Consider the following 9,095-nt stretch of genomic DNA (forward strand, 5'->3'; position numbering starts at 1 on the left):
GTTATTAAAGTGGTTGTTTCCATAATTTGTTTTCCTGATGATTCAATGATAATGTAAAGAAATGTAATTGGTTTTTGTAGATTAATCTGACTACCTAGCCCAGTTCCTTTTTTAGCCTAAGTAATTTTTTGTGAAGCTTTTACAGTTTTCTATAAACAGTGTCATGTCTGCATAACATGACAATTTTACCTCTTCTTTCCCAGTCTGAAAAGTTTTGTTTATTTTCCTTGCCTGATCGTTGTGGCTAGGAATTCCAAGACTATATTGAATTGAAATTGTGAGAATGGGCATCCTAGCCTTGTCTCAGGTTTTTGTGGGAAGGGTTCCAGTTTTTCACCATTGAGTATTTTGCTGGCTATATACTTGTCATAAATAGCTTTCATTATGTTGAGATATGGTCCCTCTATGCCCACTGTGATAAGAACTTTTATGGCAAATAGATGTTAAATTTTATCAAATGCTTTTTCTGCATCTACTGAGATGATCATATCGTTTTTGTCTTCTCTTTTGTTGATATGGTGTATCACAATTGATTGATTGATTTGCATAAGTTCAACCATCCTTGTGTTCCTGGGATGAACCTAACTTGACCATGGTGCATGATCTTTTTTTTACATGATGTTTGATTCTGTTTGTTAATTAATTCTTGAGGACATTTACATCAATGTTTATCAATGATATTGGCCTATAGTTTTCTTTTTGGGGTATTGTCTTTGTCTGGTTTTGGTATCAGGTTGATGTTGGCCTTATGGTGTGAGTTTGGGAGTACTCTCTCCATATTAATCTTTTGGAAGTGTTTTAGGAGGACCGGTATGGATTTTTCTTTGTATGTTTGGTCAAATTCCCCAGTGAAGGTATTTGGGTCTGAATTTTGTTTGCAGAGATTTTTTATTGTATTGATAATGGTATTCCATTTCTGTTGATCTGTCTGTTCAAATGGTTAGTTTCTTCTTGATGCAATATTGGTGGGCTGAATGTTTCCAAAAACTTCTCAATTACTTCCTGGTTATCCAGTTTGTTTCCGTACAGTTGCTCTTGATATTTCCTTATGATATTTTGTAAATTTGTTGTGCTCTTTGTATTTTCTCCATTTTCATTTCTTATATTATTTGGGTTCTCTTTCTTTTCTTGTTGGTGATCCTGCCCAGAGATTTGTCAATTTTGTTTAAAGTTTCAAAAAAGAATTTGATTAATTTTTTTCTATTTTTTAAACCCTATTTCAATTATTTCCTCCTTGATCTTTACTTTTTCCCCCTTTCTGTTGACTTTTGGTTTTGTTTGCTCTACTCTTCATGATTAGTTTACATAGAATGTCAGATTATTTAGTTGAAATTGTACTTCTCCTTTGTGGAGGGCTTTGTCACTATGAACTTCCCTCTTAAACCTGCTTTCACTGTATTCCATAGACTTTTTGAAGTGTTTTGTCATATTTCTTAAGATATTTTTTAATTTCTTCTTTTAATTCATCAACTCCCTCCTTTGTTATAGTACCATGTTTTTTAATCTGGATGCTGTCATTTCTTCTCCCTGTTTTTCTATGATTTATTTCTAGTTTCATGGTATTATACTTAGAAAAGATGCTTGAAATAATATTTACCTTCTTAAATTGTTGAGGCTTCTTCTGTGCCTGAGTTTATAATCTTTCCTTGAAAATGTTCCATGTGTATTGGAAAAGAATGTATATTCTGTTTTTGGGAGAAGTACTCTTTTGGAAGTATCAACCATCTCCAATTATTTTATCATGTTTTAGTATCTTTGTTCCCTTATTAATTTTCTGTGTGAAAGAGCAGTCCAGTGATGGTAATAGGGTGTTATAGTATCCTATTGTGATTTTGTTCCCAGCGATTTCTCTCTTTGTATCTATTAGTATTTGCTTTATGTATTTAGGTGCTGCTATATTGAGTGCATAAGTATTAATGGGTATAAAACCCTCATTTTGTATTGCTCCTTTAATCATCATATCATGTCCTTGTTTATCTTTCTCTATGACCTTTCTTGTAAAGTCTATTTGTGTGAAGTCAGTACTGCTAGTCCTGCTTTCTGGTCATGTGTATTTGCATGCAATATATTCTTTCATCTTCTCACTTTCAACTGTGTTTTCCACTTACTAAATTGGGTCTCTTGTATGCTTCATTATGTAGGGTCTTGTTATATTATCCCATCTGACAATATATATCTTTTAATTGAAGCACTAAGTCCATTATCATTTGTGAGAATTATTGATAGACTGGTGTTTATTTCCATTTGGAACTTCATTTTCCAGTTGATGTGGTATTTCCTTTTTGTTCATTTCTTTTTCTTTTTGTGGCTTGATAGTTTTCTTTTATTATCTTGGTTTCTTTATGGCTTTGCAATTTCATTGTAAGATTTTGACTTATGTTTACCTTGTTGTGTATTTATATTGACCCATAATGTATCTATTTATTTTAACTGATAATAAAACAAACTCTTACCCATCCTACAGAGAAGAGAAACAAGAAGAAAATACTCTGTATTGTCCTGTTTCATTCTGTGACCCTTAAAAATTCTGATGTTCTCTTTTAGAACATCTTATATATTCTGTTGTAAGTCACTGAAGATATTGCCTTTATAATTATGCCTTTCTCTTTTCTATAGCATCCTGCTTCTTTTGTATTTAGAGTAGATCTTTCATTATTTCATTTTCTCTTGCCAAATTCTTTAAGTATTTGCTTGTGTGGAAGTTATTTACCTCTCCTTCTATTCTCAAAGATAGACTTGCTTGATATAGTATCTTTGATTACAGCTTTCTTTCATTCAGGAATTTCAATATGTCTTGCCACTGCCTTCTGCCGGCTGTATTTGTGTAGGAAACGAGTTTACATTTATTATGTATATAATTATATATATATATATATATATATATATATATATATATATATATGTAAAGAACACCTAGAAATGAAGTTAACACATAAGTTGAAAGCATATACGTTAAAAAACTGAAAATATTGGTGAAGGAAATTAAAACTGATCCAAAGAAATGAAAAGAACTCTTATGTTAATGATGTGAAACTATGTGGTTGAAACAACCTTTCAACCCAATGGAATCTATGTTTAGTGTGATTCATGTCAAAATAACTATGAGATTTTTCCATTATATAGAACAAATAATATCAAAATTTATATGTAACCACAAAGATCATGAGTTGCCAAAATAATCTTGAAAAAGAGTATTAAATGTAATGGTGTAAAGTTCTCTGATGTTAAACACTCCTACAAAGCTTTAGTAAATAAAACAACATGATACTGGCTCAGAAACAGACACAAATCAATAGAAGAGAATAGAGCACCCAGATATAATCCCTCACACCTATGATCAATTAACCCATGAAAAAGAAATCTAGAGTATAAAATGATCATGAAATTGTTATACTTTTTCTGTAGAGGTTTTACACAAATTTCACTTTAAATTCCAAAACTTTAAAATTATTTTATTTTTTTTTTGCATTATTGATTCCATGTTCACAAATCAAGTATAAATTTGTGTACAAAAGTATGGAGATTGGTTTTATTTCATAGACCCCAAAATTAAATTATTTAAAAAGATTTTGTGGGGAAAATATTTCCACATCACACTATAAAAATAAGCAACATTTATGTTTCATTTTAACTGGATGAATGAGAAGTAAACACAGGCGGAATGTTACACTTGGGTTGCTAGGAGACCAGTCGTTTTATGATGCCACAGCTACTCAGGTTGAGAACAATTGTGATGGCCTAGCAGTTTATCTGTGCAGTCCTGCCAAAGCAGCATTTGAAGTTGCAGTACTCAAAATCATGCAGATTAGAAAAGTAACTGTAGAAAAAGTTATTTGAGATGACACATGTTTCTTCAGAATTTCAAGATGTGTCTCATAAAGATGGACCAACTGTTTCAGGTAACTCTGGTAGATGTCTATTGTGTGATCAAACATTCTCTGAGGACTTGGACTTGAGGTCTGTGATTGAAGAAAATGCTTTTCAGAGTTTGTCTGAAGAATCTTTGATAAAAAGACCATGTTACACACATTGTGTCTCTGAACCAGATGAAGATAATTATTTTCGTTCTCTGACATTTCCAAGAAATCTCTGGAAAATGGCTAGGAGTAACCAATATAAATCCATCTGGTGGGATGATAATGGATCTTCCATCGTGATTGATGAAGATATCTTTAAGAAGGTAGTTTTGGAAAGAAAGGCCTCTTTCAGAATATTTGAAACTGGAAGTATGAAAAGTTTAGTTAGACAGATTAACCTTTATGGGTTTAGTAAATTGCGGCAGAATTTCAAAGATCTGCTTGTCTAGCTGACTTTCTGGCAGAAGAAAAAGAAGTCTCTGTTTTAAGCAAGGTATTCAGAAATTTTAGTAACCACTTGGTAACATATATGAAAGTTTATGTTGTACATCCATCAATGGTAATATATATTTAAAGCTAGATTTTGAAAATTGAATAAAATTACCAAGTCTTAAATTCTTTATTTTTTTCTAAAATTGGGGACAGTGCCATAAGTATTCAAGATTCAGAGAAACTTTGCTTGCAATTATGAATCTTATCAGAAATATATATAAAGGTATTTAAAGCTGCTTGTGAAAAGTGGCATTCACCGTTACTGCAAATGGTAACTTCTTTAATTTGATGACTATACTACTTAAATGTGTATTTTACAAATAAGGAAATTTAAAAAATAGTCAGCAATGTTCATATTTTGCTGATATTTTCTTTCAATTGTAAACGTGATATCTGATGTTTTATACGTTAGGCTTATTGTAGTCTTGTATTTTGGTTTAAAATATTACTAAAATTTTTCTCTATTTTTGTAGCAGCAGTTCTACCATAATTCAAATTTTAAACGAGTCTTTCCCCAGCTTTTAATCAGAATAAGAAGAAGAGTTGGGATTAAAAATGCCTCTCTGTTATCTTCATTGGCTGAAGATTTCAACAAGAAGCACTTTATAGCAGGGGGTAATGTGGATAAACATAATTCTGCTTTTGTGACTGACACTAGTGGAGAAAGTGCATTTTTACCTGTTGCAAAATTAAATATGCCTCTAATTAGAAAGCCCCCTACTAGACAAATAAATGGTGATAAAAATACCCCGATCAGCGGTGATTTTTCTGCTCCATCATCAAGGTCAGTTAGACCACCAGAACAAATTGCAGTGGATCAGCATGCTATTTTAAATCAGTTGAACCTTGTCCACAGGCACACTCAAAGCAGATACACTGAAGCAAATGACCATATTATGAACTCATTAAAACTACAAATTCTACATCTCAGTACAGCATCTTGTCTCCCATGCAGAGTAATTATTTTGGACTGATGGTGGAGACTTCTGTTTTTCCAAATGGATATCACAACATATCTGCCAAAGAAGGTCGTTCTTCTAAACTTCAACCAGGGAGCAACGCACGGTTTCCAGTGAGAGTGACAGCTGATACATCAGCTACCTCTCTTACAAGGCCAACTCATCAGCCAACTTCACTTTATGAACGTCATCCTAATTACAAGGGATCTACCAGAGGACTACCAGTTTATGCAGGATTACAAAGATTAAAATTGATGTTGGCAAATGTCGACAAATATCTGCAATTTTCTTATTTGAACAAGAAACATAGATGTGTACCTGTATTTACCTTATATTTTTTTAAATTAGGTTAAGTGTTAAATGGGAGACAAAGTTAACATTTACAGTTAAAATGAGATACTTGATATGATCATTTGATGGAACAATATGGGAGTAAATTTAAATACTGTCTTGTAAGGAGGAAGAGAAAATGGAAGAATTTGGAAAAAGACTAAAACATGGAGAGGGGGTAAAGCACTAAGTAGTTTCTTGTTCACCCTGAAAAGTATTAAAAGTGTTGTTAGGATAAGCTGGAACAGGAGATAAATGCAGGAACCGGCCCAGGGATCATGGTCTCTATTATGTCATTCCTGGAATCATGAAGGTCACATGATGTAGTCTCAGATGGCACATTCAGCATGTGGTAGAATTTAAGAAGTAATTTTATCTATGGTCTTCTTTGTGCTGTTTTCAAAGCATTAAAATTGGTACTTTCATTTCCTGCCCTCAAGAGACTACATTATATTTTCAAGTCAATACTTTATGTTGCTTTTATGTTCAAGCCAAAGACAAGCTTACATCCTCAGGGTGGCACTTAATGCCTTTCCAAATCTAAGCCCACGAATCATCTTGGTTTAGTCATTTCTTTATAAATCTGGCATCTCACTACCTTGGTATATCTTTATGTTTCACTGTATGTGGAAATATATCCAGGAAAACGATTGTCAACTATGTTAGCTTCAACCTCACCACATATACTCCAGCTCATCCTTGGACTTTGGGTGTCCTCCTTTCATCTACTTAGACTTTCCCAGTCTCAGCACAGAAACCACCTCCTCCTGATGTTTTCTGTCTATCCCCCTTTCCTTGTCTAACTTGGATACCAGTACAGTATGCCCAGCACATGTCACAGGATGCATTTTTTTATTAAGTGAATGAAAAACACATGTTGACTTTAAGCAAAATCTACTTTATTGAAACAACAAAACTCTCATGGTTTTCAAACTATTTCATTATGGTCTTTACTCTTCACCGCAAACTAGATCTTTCATATCCCAAGGACTAGTCACTCAAGACAGTAAGTGGAGGTAGGTACAGGAGACAAAGTAATATTTACTTCTTAATTCATGCCTCCAGAGGCATAAAGCAATCCGTTCTCATTTGCTGGAGTTTTTCCTGTCTCTTCATCACCCACCCAACACAAAACAGCTGATTCTCTTCCCCATACCAATAACTATACTGACTTATGCTTAATTTACATCTTAGAATGAGAGCTTTGTCCAGAAGAGACAGTGACGTTGCAAACATTTAATGTAGGTTTATACACACTACATAACTTGTGCCCCTTCTAACCTTCACAAAGGAAGTATCTAAGTGGTACTATCCCCTTGGTTGGGGTTCTCGTATTCAGTAACCAAATTGCAATCTAAAATATGTGGACTAGAAGGAGGTGAGGGTGGTGGAATTAAAAATTTGTCCAACTGCAAGAATACCAAATTTATACAGATATTAGGAAGTATAAAATATTCATGGACGTCTTTGATGGTTTCCCATTAATTTAAAATAAAAGGTGAAGCATATTCAGAATGTGAAATACCCTGAAATGCTGGGAAAATAGTAGGCAATTTCAGGGACCCTAAGGCTTCTACTCACAATGATGCAGCTAGTGTCATCTGATAAGACCGTAATGGCAACATTGAGTCCTGAAAATGTGTCTCCATTTGTGAAGAAAGCCTTTGATAATCTGGAGAATGGGCAAATTGACCAGTGTAACCTCTAACAACATCCCATAAATATGACCTTCACCAAGAGAATAAAAGAGCCCAAATGCAGCAGGAGAATTGTGTCTGGACAGCAGTGGTGTTTCCTACAACAGAAACATCAAGTTTTTAAGTTTGTCAGCTCAAATCTGATTGTGGCTATGTTGTTGCTTACATTAGCAGTCTGGGGTTCAGATGGGCTGGTTCAGCAGCTTGTTTCCAGCTCTCTTATCACACAGTGGGTCTTACCGTGATCATCTTAACAAGGTTCTATACTGATAAGTCAAAAGCTACAGTTTACTTTCAAAATTAGAAATTCTAAGGAAGAATATTATTTGTTTGTCCATCTGTAGTTTTCTACCTGGGAAAAGCTAGACTATTGGCAAAAGTACAAAAGTTGGCTGATGCTTTGAAAATTATACTCTGAGCTCTGCCCACTGAATTCTTCCCACTAAATACTACAAATCTCTCTATCACTGTGTGTGTGTGTGTGAAGATGGATTGTTAAGCAGTAACTACGTTTGTCTTAGTTGAGTCATCAGTGAATTTTTCCTCTGCACCTGTCAGATTGTCTGTGAATTAAGAGTTTCATTGAGCCACCAGATTTTCTTCAGATTAGGGAGAGGTAGATTATATTTTTCCCTGTATACTAATTGTTACCTGTTCATTGAATCCAGAGCTGATGCAAGGGCCAAGCCACTGAATCCTTGAATTGGACTGAGGCATATACATTCTGCAGTCCCCAGAGCCCAGCACTGGACTGTGTCTTCTTTTTAATTTAAACTTATGTCTAAGTTTTTTTCTTTTAATTCTCATTGTTGACACAACTTACTTTGGCTTTGAACACCCGTTGACTAATTTATAGGGACTGGAACACTGACTTATTCCCGTTCACCTTGAAATTGCAATAAACTTTTTTCTTTGTATTACCTGGAATAGAGTGAGCATAGTCATCATTTTGAGAGCAGTCCTCAGTCCTAATAATGCAGAAATTTGCACTTCTTTGCCCAGCACTTGGGCAAGAATATTTGTTGTGTATCTGAGGGATTATCCTCACATACACTAATGCAACCATGAGAAAACACCACATTGTTATTGAAAATCAAGACTTTGTCAGTATTGCATTCCCATTGCAAAACAGTTAAGAATTGTAGGAGTTATGAGATTTAACCATGCTGAGATTTTTTGCAACCTAGCATGTTCATTTCCTACAGATGCTGTCGGGGAGTTGAGACCATTGGTCACAGACATTGAACTTTATCACTCACAACAAGAGCAGCCAGTTTTAAATTTGTATCCATTCCCTAATCTCAGATGAATACACAGAGTGAAATTTTGATGCCTACAGAAGCAGTGGGCTAAGATGAAGAAAACTTAAAGCATGGTAAGACCCTAATTTTATTAGTATCTTTATGTATAATTTATTTGAATCATTTATTTATTAGTATATTTACCTATGATAAGTATATCTTGACTCAAGTTTTCTTGCTGCAAAACAAATCATGAAAAATGACATGGGAAACCATGATCATTAAATTTCCATTTTTACTAACGCTTTTATTGACATATAATTGGCATAAAAGATTGTGTGAATTTAGGTGCACAAGATAGGGATTTGATTTATAAGTATTAAGAAATAAATATCATAGCAAGTTTAGGGAGAATTCATTATCTAATTTAGATACAATTTTAAAGAAATACAATTTGTCTTTTGGTTGTGATGAGAAATCTTATGGTCTATCCCCTTAACAACATTCATATAGAACATA

The 9,095-nt window shown here is 33.9% G+C and overlaps 1 long non-coding RNA gene across 1 annotated transcript; it reads left to right on the forward strand.

The window, feature by feature from the left end:
- The first annotated feature begins 3,750 nt into the window (after nucleotides 1–3,750).
- On the forward strand, nucleotides 3,751–5,631 carry LOC140692831 (uncharacterized). The gene is made up of 2 exons (XR_012068434.1): nucleotides 3,751–3,899; nucleotides 5,305–5,631. It is a non-coding gene; the product is annotated as an uncharacterized lncRNA (long non-coding RNA).
- Nucleotides 5,632–9,095: the final 3,464 nt, after the last annotated feature.

This window comes from Vicugna pacos, unplaced genomic scaffold (assembly GCF_048564905.1).
Source record: "Vicugna pacos unplaced genomic scaffold, VicPac4 scaffold_18, whole genome shotgun sequence".
Classification (NCBI taxonomy): domain Eukaryota; kingdom Metazoa; phylum Chordata; class Mammalia; order Artiodactyla; family Camelidae; genus Vicugna; species Vicugna pacos.